Here is a 15,135-nt window from a genome sequence, read left to right as displayed (position 1 = left end):
TCTTGAACTTGAGTTTTGACTGTTGCATGCCCTGACGCAGGGTTTAAAAGATCCCTGTGAATATAGTGGACAATTTGGTGACGGTCAGAGGGGAGGGGGATTGGAGGACTGGGAGAATGGGGCGAAGGGTTAAAGAAGTACAAATTAGTAGTTGATAGAAGGTCATGGGGATGGGGAGTATGGCACAGGGAATGCAGTTAGCATTAATATGTTGGCTAGGTGGAGGGTCGGGGAGGGACAGAGCAATTGGGGGGATCATTTTATGAACTATATAGATGTCTAACCAACTGTATACTTGAAACTAATTAAAATAAATAAATTAATTTTTAAAAAAGATCCCTATGAGCCTTAAAGTACTTACTAGTTATCATGCTTCTACTTTATCAGGACAATTTGTGCTAATTATTAATGATTTTTTGCTAGTGTATATATTCATCTTTTAAAGACAGCTTTATTGAGATAAATTCACATACTATAAAATTCACCCGTTTAAGTGTATGGTTCACTGGTTTTTAGAATATACAGAGTTGTGTGATCATCACCGCAACCTAATTTTAGGATATTTTCATCACCCCGCAAGAAAACCCTGTGCCCATTTGTAGTCACATTATAGCCCTAAGCAACCACTAATTCACTTTCTATCTCTATAGAGTCACCCATTCTGAATATGTCATATAAATAGAATCATATAATATGTGGTCTTCTGTGTCTGGCTTCTTTCACTTAGCATAGTGTTTTCAAGGTTCATCCATGTTGTGGCATGTGTCAGAATATATATCCTTCCTTTTTAAGGCTAATACCTCACTGTATGTATGTGTGTGTGGTCTGTATGTGTGTGTATGTACGTGTGTGTGTGTATGTGTATGTGTGTGTGTGTGTGTGTCATATTTTGCTTACCCATTTATCCATCAATGGACATTTGTGTTGTTTCTACTTTTTGGCTATTGTGAATAATGCTTATAGGAACATGGGCATATAAATATCTGTTCAAGTCTTTGCTTTCAATTCTTTTGGATATTTACCCGGAAGCTCAGCTCTACTTTTAGAGCTCCTTTCCCTCCCTGTGTCCAGGGAGGCTGTGCTACCTGCTGATGTTTGAGCCATCCTTTTGTGGCAGTTGCTGGGCCAGTTGCTGCAGCTGTTCTCTTGGGAATGCTTAGTCTTTTCTGGCATCTCTCCCTCTTGCCCCACCTCTCAGCCCCACCTCTTACCTCTTTCTGAATAGGATGCAGCTTGTCTGAATCCTAGCTGTGGACTTGGTTTTTGACTCTTTATCCAAGGAGGCTCTTTGGACCCTATGCAAATCAATAGCTGCAAATAGATAGGGGTGGGGGAGGGAGAGATTTGTGATTGGAGGGTATCATTTAATTTCATTTATTTATAATATCCTAACTGTAGAATGTCCAAACTCAAGGAAAGGAATTTTTAAGCCTTGAAATAAAGGTAAACATACAAATAAAGTCTATTGTGGAAGGATTTATTTTGTACATGTGGCAGAAATCATATAAGTGCTTTCAACTGGAAATAGAAATATTCTATATAAGCCATTATATTAATTTCTCTGTTTTGGAAAACTACAGAAAATCGGCATATCTCCAAAGCCACAGAAAGAGTGAAGGCTCCACTTTTTGCTGATTGTCCCTGACAAAGGCCTTCTGTGGGTCTGGTCTTCATTCTGCTGAAGCTTGGTTTATAAAGAACTGTATAGGGTATAATTATATTGTTTGTATCCTTGGATTTTTCAGGACCAAGCTCCTTTTTGTTAAGGGACTTGTAGATTTAAACAAATGTCCATCGAATTTTCAGTGAGTAGTGTTTCTATCTTAGGCAGTATTTAAAATGAAGAGAAAGGCTTTTGGGGTGGATGTAGGGTACAGGAAATGAGAGGAAAACACAAGTACTTTGATTTAAATTGTTAAAAGAAAAGAATTCCTTTATCTAGGAACAAAGCACAGTTTGAAAGGTGGTGGGACACTGATAAGTTTAGTAACAAGGGGTCTGGTCTCTAGTTCCTTGGGTTCAGCCAGGGGCTTCTGGGAAAAGTTTTGCAGAATGGTGGTAAAGAAGAGGAACAGCTAGCTCCATGAGGGCCAGGCCTGTTTCCCTGGAAGGAAGAAACATTTCCATTACCTTGCTCCAAATTCAAATACAGTAGCTCATATTCAAACACAATATGCCCCTAAGAGCCATTGAAAACACTGATCAGAAAAGGAATGTCCATTGACTGCAGGAGGACCATAAATCAATACAGGATTATTTGTCAGTACATATCAAAACTCCTAAAGAAATTTTCACTCTTTAATTAGGCAATTTTCTTTTTCAGGATTTATTTGTAGGAATTAGAGATTCACCTAGTAGGATGTCACTTACATTGTTATTTATGACATTGATAAGTTAGATGAAAACTGAACATCCGTGATGGATTAATTGAATAAATCTTTGTGCATCTATCAAATAATGCAGCCTAAATATGTTTATGTGGAAGATTATTTAATATCATAGTCTGTCTTTTATCAGAACAGACTAAGTAAAAGCAGGTTATCTAATAGATAGTACAGAATAAATTTTATTTTAAAATATGCATCTGTTAATATACCTAGACAGTTGTTTGAAGTATATACAGTAAAATATTAACAGTGATTATCTCTGTAGGGTGAAATTGCCTATAATTTTGGTATCTTTCTCTTTTTTTTTTCTCTTTTGCATTTTCCATTTTTTATGCCGAACACTTATATCATTGTAATTAGAAACAAATCGCATAATTGTTAATTTTGAAAATACTAATTCAATAATTGAATGAAATGACAAGGAAAAAGAATGTGAGATGACCAATCCTAAACTGTGTTTATGACCTTACAGGAAATAGTAACTGGGAGCCAACCAACTCTTGCAAAGAGGCAAGGGTATGTGGGGCTTGGGATTTCAGAAGAAAAGAAAGAATATGAAGTGGCCTCTGGCCTCTGGGTCTAAGAATCAAAAAGTTAATAATCGTTAATAATTTAAGAAGAAGAAAAAAACCTGTATATTTGTTTTGAAAAAAAAAATCAATATTACAAAGGGAAGATCAACGGATAAGAGTTTGCAAAAGCAGGTCCCTTTGTCACCCGGTAATATGTGACATTTGAATTGGATTGACTGGCTTTGGTTTATTTAAAAACTGGCATTATACTAAATCAACCAACAAGAAAATAGTCTCTAGGTGGCTTACCAAATCCTACTGGTACACAGACTTAAATGGCTCCCTTCAGATTTGGACGGTTGTAAGTTTCACCCGATTGATTTTGCTATCATCAGTTATGCCATAAATTCAGTAAAGCTAAAAGTTGTCCAAAATGTGCGCATGTATTGTTTGAATAGATTTACTTGTATTTACTCAGAGAAAAGGGTACAGAGTATTCTTCTGTTTTCCTGAAGCTGCCATTTTAATCCCAAAAGTAGCCTGGGTCAAACTTCTCTGGATTGCAAATGAACAAGATCGAAGAAAATAATGGCACTACAGTAGTGCCCTGGAACCAGAAAGTGGAGAGAGGAGTGATATTTTACCATGGCTATCCTTGGTTCATAAACGAGGCTAACACTCTTAATTATAATGGGGTTAATAGGACTGAGCATTCTTAAGCTTGCCTGGTGATTGTCTTGAGTTATGGCTATTTCACAGACACTATCATACGATATGTTTTATGGAGTCATAGGATGGTTCTCTTTGGGAAGAGCAATGTTATGGTCAGTGTGCAATAAAGAGCTATTGTTGATAGACAGGGGTTTGCAACCCATATTGTCTAGACAAAAGCTTTACTGGAATTGCTGCCTCAAATTGAAAGAGCCTACATTTTCACAATTTGTTCCTTTCTGAATTCAGGTGTTTATGGAAGAAAGTGAAAGGTGAAACTTTGAATCTATTAAATCGGACTCCAAGTCCCTCGCTGGTAAAATGGGGTGAGATAACAAAAACATAGCCTGTCTTCCTCCTTCACAAAAGGTTTTTGTGAGACTTAAATGACAAAATAATATTGATAGCTACCATTTATATTGGATGCTTCACATTTACCAGACACTGTGCTGACCTGTTTATAAATCATATTGAACCGTCACTTCAACTATATCCAATAGGCTCTCTTTTTGTTCACATTGTGTGAGGAAATTGCGATTCAGAGAGGAAAAATAACTTACTCGAGGTTATACTTTCAGCAAGTGTCATGGTTAGAATTTGATACAAGTTCTAGCTGATCATAAAGCATCCCTGTTTAAGTGAAAGCTTCCTTTTTTCATTTTTACTTTATTTTATGTTCCTTTAAACATAATTTTAGAATTATTAGAGTAGGCAATACAGGCACATGGAATAAAATACAGAAAAAAAAAGGTACAAAAGAGTATAAGTGAAAATAAGTCTCTCTTCATGATCATCCTTTGGGAGATACCTTATGGATTAAAAAACAGGACACACAGACATATCCTCCACTATTTTCACACAAATAGTAGCATCCTGTTGTGCGCTGTTGCTTGCTTAGTATTCCACTTTATAGAAATAGAGGAATTTTTAAAGTCTTTTTTAAATTAACATTTGGGGCTTTTCCAATCTTCAAATATTACAAATATTGCTTCAGTGAATATTCTTATTTGGGGGAAAATACACACACAGGATAAATTCTTAGTAGTGAAACTACTCTTCAAATTGTATGTGTGTTTTGAATTTTGATAGATATTACCACAACGCCCTCCAGTTACACCAATTATATTACTAGCAAAAAATATGGTTTTTACATCCTGCCACCATATTATAAGTATGCATCAAGAACATTTAAATTCTAATGTCCATGTATAGGAAGTAAATAGAAATACATAGAAAAAAGAGAGCTTTGAACTATTTTCGAATTTCTATTATTAATGATAATAGTGTACCCCATTGCCATAAAAATCGATATATCAAGAATTACCTACTATGGCCATGCTACCCTGAACAAGACCAATCCTGTCTGATCTCGGAAGCTAAGCAGGGTCGGGCCTGGTTAGTACTTGGATGGAAGACCACCTAGGAAGACAAGGTACTGTAGGCATAAAAAATAAAAAAATAAGGAATTGTAAGCTGTCAAGGTCCTTGCAATCTGTGATGTCAACCAAGGGTTGCTTCGCCTAAAGAAAAGAATTACCTACAAAGGATAATTGTGCTTCCATGTGCTCCCACGGGATGATAAGACACAGTATCACGGAAAGACGGCACATATGGTGCCTGCTCCTCCTTACTGAGGAAACAGTCAATGTAGCCTCAAGGGTTACTGTGATCCAGGGACTCTCGATGCTCTCACTTTTTCCAGAATAAAATATTTATATCATTAAGCCTTTTTGTAAATTTTTTGTGTTCTCCAGGGAGATGGTTTATGAGTTTGGGCCATTTAGAATATAAATCTAAAAATGGGATGAGAGTGAATACACTGGAAATTCAGTTTGTGAAGAGGAACCAGCATTTCTGAGTGGAGTGCCTAACCCTCTGTGTGGTCCAGCCACGCAGAATTCCTCCCTCCAGCTCCTAAGCAGAAGAGAAGGGGGGCTGATCACCACATACAGGAGAGTGGCCTCTTCCCATCTCCTTGCTCATTGTGCGTGACCAGCTTTGGCCAACCCTGGAGTCATACTGCGGGGAATTGGGTGCAGGGGCCTTAAAAGAAACATAGGCAACTGGGAACCTTTTGTGTTCTTTTGTGTAAGTAAACCCATACAGGCAAGCAGAGGGCAACCTTCCAGTGATGCTGGGATAAGTGTCTCTGCACTCATTCACTCGACATATGTGAAGGTGACAATGAATGTTCATGTTGGCACTTTGTACTTGGAATAGGTCAGTGGAACTCATAGCCCTTTACACTGCCTGCATGCTACCAGTGGACCAATGAGATCAACCACAAGTGTAGATGCAGCTTTGGCCTTACCTGAGTCCATGCAGAGTTGATTTGCTTAAAATTTGCAGTTAACATACCCATCAGAGAAATGAACGTCTCATTATTGTACTGGAAATGCTCATTGAAGAGGATGGAGCAGATAATTTTGCAGGGAGCACAGGAGAGGATGAAAGTAGGGTCAAAAGGCTGAGCTGATGTGAGAAAAGAACCATTCATAACATTTAGAATTTTCATCAGCCTGCATCAGGATTTCAAGAACAGGAACTCCTGCTCAGATTTACACATAGAATTTATTTCCTCTAAACTTCCCCCAGTTAGGTAAGCATCTTCTAATAATACTAATACTAAGTGCTATATAATGTTACACTAGGCTACTAATAATATTATGTTGTTAAATGAATATTACGATAGTCATAAGAGCAATGAACGGTATCATGGACCATTTACCACATGCTGGATATTGTATAAATGTTTTGCAAACTATAATATTTAACTCTCATTCTGAGGTTTGATTTTTAGTCCCCCTTTTCAGATGTGGAAACTGCATCTTAGAGAAGCTAAGTAATATGTCCAAGTTTACGCACCCAGTAAGTGCTGAAGTAAGAAATGTGACCAAACTAAAGGATTTGAGAGTCCTAACTCGTAGCTCCGGATCATTTTCTTCTCACCCCTTTTTTCCTAGCCAACTCCCTGATTAATAGAGTAGACTATGGACCATAGAGCAACTCCTAAAGGAGGAGCTTTGACTGGGGGCCATGTGTGTAGGAAGCTCCCTTGCCCCCAATGGGCTAGTCGATAGAATTCACTCTCTGTTTTTCTGAGCAACTCCACTAGGCACTGGGCTTCCTCCTGGATCTTCTCCTTGGTGCTTCTCTTGCCCACTCCAAAGTTCCTCAGCGTCATGAGGGAGAAGCATCACATTTGCATCCATGTCTCTCCATTACTGAAAAGGATTCCTAGGAAAAGAAGCAAGGAGCAGGAAGGTATTTTGCATCATGGAGTCAAATTTTCTCTAAAGCTGATCTCTTTTGTCTACCTTGAACCATATCCAGCCTCCCTTAGCAGGGATTCAGCAACTGGCAATTTAAGAGCGCAACTTCTTCTGCGGTTTGGGTGAACTATTTGTCACAAAGGGGAAAAAAAAAACAAGCTCTGGTCAACAGTGGGCAGAGATGATGGAATGGGGCAGGGGAAATCATTGCAGGGAAGAGAATATTCCCAAGCATAAAGGCCCTTCGTTGGGTTTTGTTAAAAAATGGTCAAAAATGGCATATGTTGTCACAAGCCCCTTTCCTGAGTGTCTGTTTTTATACTTCATATCCCTCCCTCTAAATTATGGTTTAGTTCTATCTGTGATTTTCTCTATGAGAGGATAAGCAACTTCAAAGCAGGTCAATATGAGATTTATGATTCTATTCTCCTCCAAATTTACTGCAGCTAATATTGGCCTCATCTGAGTAAGAAGAAACAAAGGAGCAAAGGAACTCAGTATGTTCAATACCAATGCTTTTTAATTTCTTCCTCTGTACAAAACCAGTTACTTATTCTGAATTTCCTATTTCTCTTAATGCACCAACAGTTTCATCAATGTGTTGTATCCTCTCAAAACTCAATGCATGTTCACTACTGCTAACTGCCAAGCAAATGATCTCCCTGAGACTGAAATGTCGAAAAGAGAACAAAGAGGAGACCGATTTAAGGATTCTGAACCTGAAGCTGTGTCCTGTGAGTATCACAGGGATTAAATAAAAACATCATGACCTGTGAATATCACACAGAGGATCAATAAAAGCTTCTAGCAGCTGAGAGTAGTGGTAATGCCTTAAATTTTGATCATATCTCTCAGTTAGGCTGAGGGCTTGATCAAAAGTTGGCCATTTTTAATAAAAGAAACTGCAGGCCAAAATGGAGTCACTTTTGCTAAGCCACATCACCAGACAAAAACTTAGTAACTAACTTGATTGCAGTTTCAGCCTTTTCCAGGCGTGGAATTTTAAACTGATCAGTCTGGAACTTCGTGATCAATACTAGTCAGGTAATATGCATGATAAAATTCCTGCCATGACTTTCCCCCCAAAAGTAGAGGACCTGGCCTACAAAATCCCTTCTTTTCTTTGCTAATAACTCCCCTGTCACACTTTCTGCTTATTCAAACCTTCCATTTTGTACAACCCCTGAGCATACCCTTCTAGTTGGTAGATGGGTCAGTGGAACTCATAGCCCTTTGCTGCCTAATTCATGAATCACTTAATAAAGCCAATTGGATTTAATCGGTGAATTTTGTTCTTTAACAGAACTAAATTTCTATTTCTCTGGGACTTGCAATTTTACAATTTTGAGTGGCTTGGAGGAGGTTTTCAGGCTGTCCTAGGATTTTTTATTGGGTAACACTTGGTGTGTATAAAAGAACGTATGTAGCACATATCTCAGTTTTGAAACGTAATAAAATAAATTACCTGTAAGACAATATCTGTGAGCTTATTGTCCAACTGAAGACGTAGAGCATGACTAGTACTTTGTCCCCTCCTGTGAGTCATCTCCGACTCACCTCCCAAACCAGGCTGTGATTGAAAACACAGTAATATCTATGCCTAGTCATTTGTTCATTGTTGCCTGTCACTGTGCTGCTGCAGCCTTTGTACCATGTAAAATGGCACCCCAAGAATGACTTCTCCAGTTCCCTAAATCCTAAGACCTCTCGGGAACAACTTTTATTTCAAAAGTTTCCCAGAATGTTTTTTTTTTTTTTAAAGCACAATCATATTTGCAGACTTACATTACAGTGAACTTGGACTCTACTTTTGATGTTCATCTCAACAGAGCTACCAGAGTAGCTGTTATATAATAAAATAATGTGTCTGGTCTTTGTCTCTGGTTCCTGTGAGGGAACGTCTAATCCCTTGGAACTTCTCAAGTGTTAGAAGTGTCTTTGTTATTCATGATGAGCCTCTGAGAATGCATCTGAGTTTATGATAATGAGGAGACCCATAGTGGGCCTATAGACAGTTTCAAGATGTGGCTGGCCAAACCAGAAAGACCAACTATGTATTTAGGAGGTTGCGGCTTTGAGCCAAAGGATATCAGTCCGACCTCTCAACTTCCAGGGAGTGAAGGGAGCTAGAGATTGAGTTCACTCATGTGGCCAGTGACTCAATCAATCATGTCCATGTAATGACACTCCAATAAAAACTCTGGACACCAAAGCTCAGGTGAGCTTCCTGGTTGGTGAACACATCAATGTGCCAAGGGATTAATGCATTCTGATTCCCAGGGAGAGGATACAGAAGCTCTGCATTTGGGTGCCTCCTAAAACTCTCCTTATATGTCTCTTCATTTGCATCCTTTATATAATAAAACTGTAAGTATGGTACCTTCCTGAGTTCTATGAGTAATTCTACCGATTATTAAACCTGAGTAGGTCACAGGAATCCCTAAATTTTCAGCCTGTTGGTCAGAAGTATGGATGACCTGGAGGCCCCTCAACTTATGGCTAGCATCTGAAGTGAGGGCAGTCATGTTGGAGACAATGCCCTTAACCTAAGGAGCCTGCACTAACTTTGGGTAGTTAGCATCAGGATTACATTGCAGGATTGTAGCATCTAATTAGTTGCTTGGTGCAGGACAGACTTTCATTAAGTTAATTAATCATTTTTTTGCTTAAGAAAATTAATCTGTATTTTGATCTGAAACATACTATATCCTTGTAGGGTATCAGAAATAACTAGAAGATATTGTCTGCCATGGAATTCATCACCCTGGTTGATCAGAGCTTTCTTCACCACCTCCTATCCACGTGAGACCACACTGGGCTGGAATCCAAAGTACAACGTGTAAACAGGGTCATACTTTTTGGCTATCCAGAAAAAGATTCAAGCAACTGTGTAAGTGCAATTGTGAAATCTCCCACTGGAGGCTTGGGTAGAAATTAAGTAATAATTTACATGTGACATAGCCTTTGCCCCACAGATTCCATTTTAGAAATACAGTCATGGATTTATTTTTTTCCCCCTTCATTTATAATATGCAACCATTGAGCAAATACTAAGCACTTATGCTGTGTCAGACCCTGTGCACAGCCCAGGAGCCCTCACAAAACTTAAGAGTCCAGTGAAAGCAACAGGCAGTAAACTGCCGAACAAACTACATTTACAGTATAGATTAAGCATGATTCTATGGAAGTGATAGAGAGTGTACTGTGTGGATGATAATGGGAGAACTTAATAAAATGGAGAGGTCAGGAATCTATGAGGAGGGAAGATTTAAAGTTAAACTGAAGATAAGTAGGAAACAGCCAGGACGTGGGGGAGAGCTCGCTGAGCAGGTATAAAAAAGGATGAAATTTATATATATATAATCACATTGTTCCAAGAGGAAGAATAGAATCCTAAAACAGCCAACAATTGGGGAATGATTTTTTAAACACCATTCTGCTCTCTGCTTCACTAAGTGTGACTATTTTAGATTCTACATGTGAGATCATGCAGTATTTGTCTTTCTGTGTCTAACTTAAATTACTTAGGATAATGTCCTCCAGGTTCATCCATGTTGTAAATAGAAGGATTTCTTTCTTTTTAAAGGCTAAATAATATTCCAGTGTGTGTATGAGGATATATAGATAACTATCTCCTGCATTTTTTTTCATTTATCCACTGATGAACATTTAAGTTGTTCTGGAGAATATACCCTTGCATAGAGAACTCATGATGATAATATCTTTTCTCATATTTCCAAAAGAATGAATGTCGGCCATGTTAGCAGAGCTGGGCTGTGTCAGAGAAAGACATTGGGGAAGGGAGTGGGATCACAAAGGAGGATCACAAAGCGTCCCACAGATCATTTAGTGTAAAATAGTAGTAATAATAATATAAAAGGGTATTTATTGCATGTTTACATCTGCTGGGCTTGCTTTTAGTAAGTGTTACATGCTGAGGGGATTGGAAGCTTTTCAATTAAAATATGTTCTGATCCCAGAATTTTCTCATTTACTAAAATTCAACCTATATCTCAACTCAGGTCAACATACCTCACTACCTGCTCTAAAGTGATCCAGTCCAGAAAGAAATAGAATTTTTGTCTTGTAATACAGAGATAGATACCCCAAAGCACCTCAGTGGTAAGTCAAACTAAGAAAGATTCAAGCAAGACGGTCAGCCTTGGTGGTCTCAGAGCCTAAAAATGAATCCACCACAACTTTACCTGGAGATGAAAGGCCTCAGAATGAAACCCCCTTACCTTGGCGAGAGAGGCAGGGATGTTCTTGAAGTTTAGATGCATCGGTTTCCTAGTAATGGAAAGGGTAGTTGGGCTGAGGTGGGCAAGCTTCTCCCTTTGTGACTTTCCTTCCACACAAAAAAGAAAACCAGGCAAGTGACACAAATCACAAGACCAAGAGTAGTGCTTTTCAGCAGCTTCATCTCAGCTACTCCATGCTAGGAACTGTCTGGATTGCTCATTAGAAAGCAAAGTCTTGTGCAGGGGGTGTGACCTGCCAGTTCTTGAATTTGGATCAAAAAAACCCCCCAAAAAACTGGAATTGGTTTGGACTTTATTTACTTTGCTGAAGATTGAGATTAGGAAGAACTCATGTTTCCTACCTCTCATTCTCGGAATCTGCAACTTTTGATTTCCTAAGCAAAAAAGTCTACCGTAATTTCCTATATGTACTTCTTTCCTTTCAGCGCTAATGATTCATTAACTATGAAGGTGCATTTTATTTTTCATAACTTTCTGAAACTGTTCAAATAATTAAATTCACAAATTTGAAAAAAAAAATAGGTCATATATCCTGAGATATGTTACTGTTCATGCTAGTGTTGTAGATTCTAAGGTTTTGACAAATGTATAATGACATGTATCCACCATTATAGTATCATATAGAGTATTTTCACTGCCCTAAAAATCCCCTGTGCTCTGCTTATTCATTCCTCCCTTCCCCTAACCCCTGCAACCACTGATATTTGTATTGTCTCCATAGTTTTGCTTTTTTCCAGGTCATAGAGTTGGAATCATACAGCATATAGCCTTTTCACGTTGGCTTCTTTCACTTAGTAATCTGCATTTAAGTTTTCTCTATGTCTCTTCATGGCTTGATAGTTCATTTCTTTTTGGTGCTGAATAATATTCCATCACCTGGAGGTACAATGTTTTGTTTTGTTTTGTTTTTATCCATTCACATACTGAAGGACATCTTGGTTGCTTCCAAGTTTGGGCAAATATGAATAAAGCTGCCATGTGCAAGTTTTTGTGTGGACATAAGTTTTCAATTCATTTGAGCAAATACCAAGGGTTCCAATTGCTGGATCATATGTAAGAATATGTTTAGTTTTGCAAGACAGAACTGTCTTGCAAAGTGGCTGTACCATGTTGCAATGAATGAGTTGCTTCACATCCTCATCGGCATTTAGTGTTGTCAATGTTCTGGATTTTGGCCATTCTAATAGATGTGTGGTGGTATCTCATTGTTGTTTTAATTTGTATTGCCACAATGACATAAGACATGGAGTTTCTTTTCATATGCTTATTTGCCATCCGTGTATCTTCTTTCTTGAGGTGTCTGCTAAGGTCTCTGGCCCATTTTTCAACTGGGTTATTTTCTCACTGTTGAGTTTTAAGTCCTTTATATAGTTTGGTTAACAGTCCGTTATCAGATGTATCTTTTGCAAATGTTTTCTCCCAGTCTGTGCTTGTCTTCTCATCCTCTGAACATTTTTTGCAGAGTTTTTGATTTTAATGAAGTACAGTTTATTATTTTTTTCATAGATTGTGCTTTTGGTATAGTATCTAACAAGTCATAGTCATACCAAAGGTCATCTAGATTTTCTCCTGGGGGTTTTACAGTTTTGTGTTTTACATGTAGGTCTATGATCTATTTCAAGTTAATATTTGAGAAGGGTGTAAGGTCTGTGTCTAGATTCATTTTTTTGCATGTGGATATCCAGGTGTTCCATCACCTGGGAAGTGATGGGAAGACTTTTTTCCATTGTATTGTCCTTGCTCTTTGTCAAAGATCAGTTGACTACATGTGTGTGGGTCTATTTCTGGACTATCTATTCTGTACTATTGACCTACTTGTCCATTGTTTTGCCAAAATCACAGTGTCTTGATTATTGTTGTTTTATAGTAGATCTTGAAGTCAGGTTGTGTCAGGCCTCCATCTTGTTCCTTCCATCACTATTGTGTTGGCTATTCTGGGTCTTTTGCCTCTCCATATAAACTCTACCATCGGTTTGTTAGTATCCACAAAATAACTTGTTGGAATTTTGAGACTGCATGGAATCTGTAGATCAAATTGAGAAGTAACATCTTGACAATATTGAATCTTCCTGTTCATGAACGTGGATATGGAACATCTCTCTCTTTATCTTTTTAAATTTTTTTAATCAAAATTTTGTGCTTTTCCTCAAATAGATCTTATATTGTTACACTTATACCTAACATTTCATATTTTGGAGTACTAATGTAAACGGTATTGTGTTCTTAATTTTAAATTCTGAAAGGCGTTGCTTGAAAGATTTGCTTCTAACTTTTGGAAAAAGTCATTGATACACTTTCCCTCTACCATGATCTACCTCTACCTTTCCCTCTTGACACCCACTTTGCCAGTCTCATCATTGGTGCTCCCATTCTGATGAATAATGGCTTGCCTACGTTAAACTTCATTCCATTTCTGGAAGGTTCTTGAACTGATGTCTTCACACTATCACCTGAGCTTTTATTTTTTTTTATAACAGTTTTATTGAGATAATTTACAAACCATACCAGTCACCCTTCTAAAGTATATAGTTCAGTTCGTGTGGATCTTTCAATCCTTTTAGGTAGATCCTAGAAGTGGAATTGCTGGGTTATATGGTAACACTCCTTAACATTTTGAGGAACTGTCAAAATATGTTCCAAAGTGATTGCACCATTTTATATTCCTACTATCAATGCATGAGGATCTAATTTTTTCATATCCTTGCCAACACTTGTTACTGTGCCTTCTATAGCCATCCTATTGGGTATGAAGTGGTCTCTCATTGTGGTTTTGATGGCATTTCTCTAATGACTAATGATGTCGAATAGTTTTCATGTTATTGGCCATTTACGTATCCTCTCTAAAGAAATGTTTATCGACATCCCTTGCCCATTTAAAAATAGGGTTGTCTTTTTATTGTTGTTATCCCTATCTTTAACTGGCTAGCATACTTTCTCATTCTTAATCTTCCCCCTTCTCGTTTTCACACATCCCTAGCACTACATTTCTTCCATTTATATAATCTTATCATAGCTGGAATTGGTCTACCTTCCCATGAGACTGTTGATTATGAGAGAGTAGAGATATGTCTTATTCACTATTTTGCTATTGGTACACAGTTTATGCTTTTGGTCCAATACTTTGCACGGTTTAGGCTTCCTGGCACATACCAAGCACTCAACGAACATTTGTTGAATTATATTTAATTTGATGTTCATCTTGTTTCTCCTGTTGTGTCAAGAGGGGTGCTGTCTCCACTGAAAATGTTTTAGGGATCACCTTCTGACCATGTGCACCCTTATCTCCCACTGGTTGAGGGTTGTTCCTGGGGATATTAGTTCTCATGCATATCTGATGAATGGCTGCAGCTTCCAGTGTGGGAAGATGCCTGTGGTGCAATACACTTGAAGTGCATGCGTGGCTGTTGGGGTAAAGGGACCCAGTCAACTGAATTTTAAAATACGATAACATTGCTCCCATTGCTTGAACACATTCCACCATCACTATCACTCTTCAGCTGGCTGACTACCTCCTATCCATCCTTAAAAATGTGGCTCAAACCCGATATTTCCTCCTAGAAACTGTGAGGTGGGCTGACCCGCATTTGTGCCCCTTGCATTCAGTGTCTACTCTGCTCTTACCACGCTGTATTTGTCTTTTATTTACTTATCCTGTACCCCCAAACATAAGGCTATAAGCCTTCTTGTTGCCTCAGCAACTAGCATATACTAGATGCCCAATAAATACTTACAGGAAGAAAGGAAGTAAAGATAAAAAAAAGTTTTGAAAAAATAGAATTAGATGATGATTTAGTCTGCTTGGGCTGTTATGACAAAATAACATAAATTGGGTAGCATAAATAACAATTTATTTCTCATAGTTCTGGAGGCTAGAAAGTCTAAGATCAAGGTGCTAACAAATTTGGTGTCTGGTGAGCCCTATTCCTGGTTTGTAGATGGCTGCCTTCTTGCTGTCTCTTCACATGGCCAAAAGAGAGAACTTTCTTGTGTC

General features: G+C 38.1%; 1 pseudogene; it reads left to right on the top strand.

The window, feature by feature from the left end:
- Positions 1-4,935: 4,935 nt before the first annotated feature.
- Positions 4,936-5,054, top strand: LOC112474222 (annotated as a pseudogene).
- The last annotated feature ends 10,081 nt before the right edge of the window (positions 5,055-15,135 follow it).

The sequence above is a fragment of the Pteropus alecto genome, unplaced genomic scaffold (assembly GCF_000325575.1).
Source record: "Pteropus alecto unplaced genomic scaffold, ASM32557v1 scaffold88, whole genome shotgun sequence".
Lineage (NCBI taxonomy): Eukaryota > Metazoa > Chordata > Mammalia > Chiroptera > Pteropodidae > Pteropus > Pteropus alecto.
This window is presented reverse-complemented; position numbering and strand designations above follow the sequence as displayed.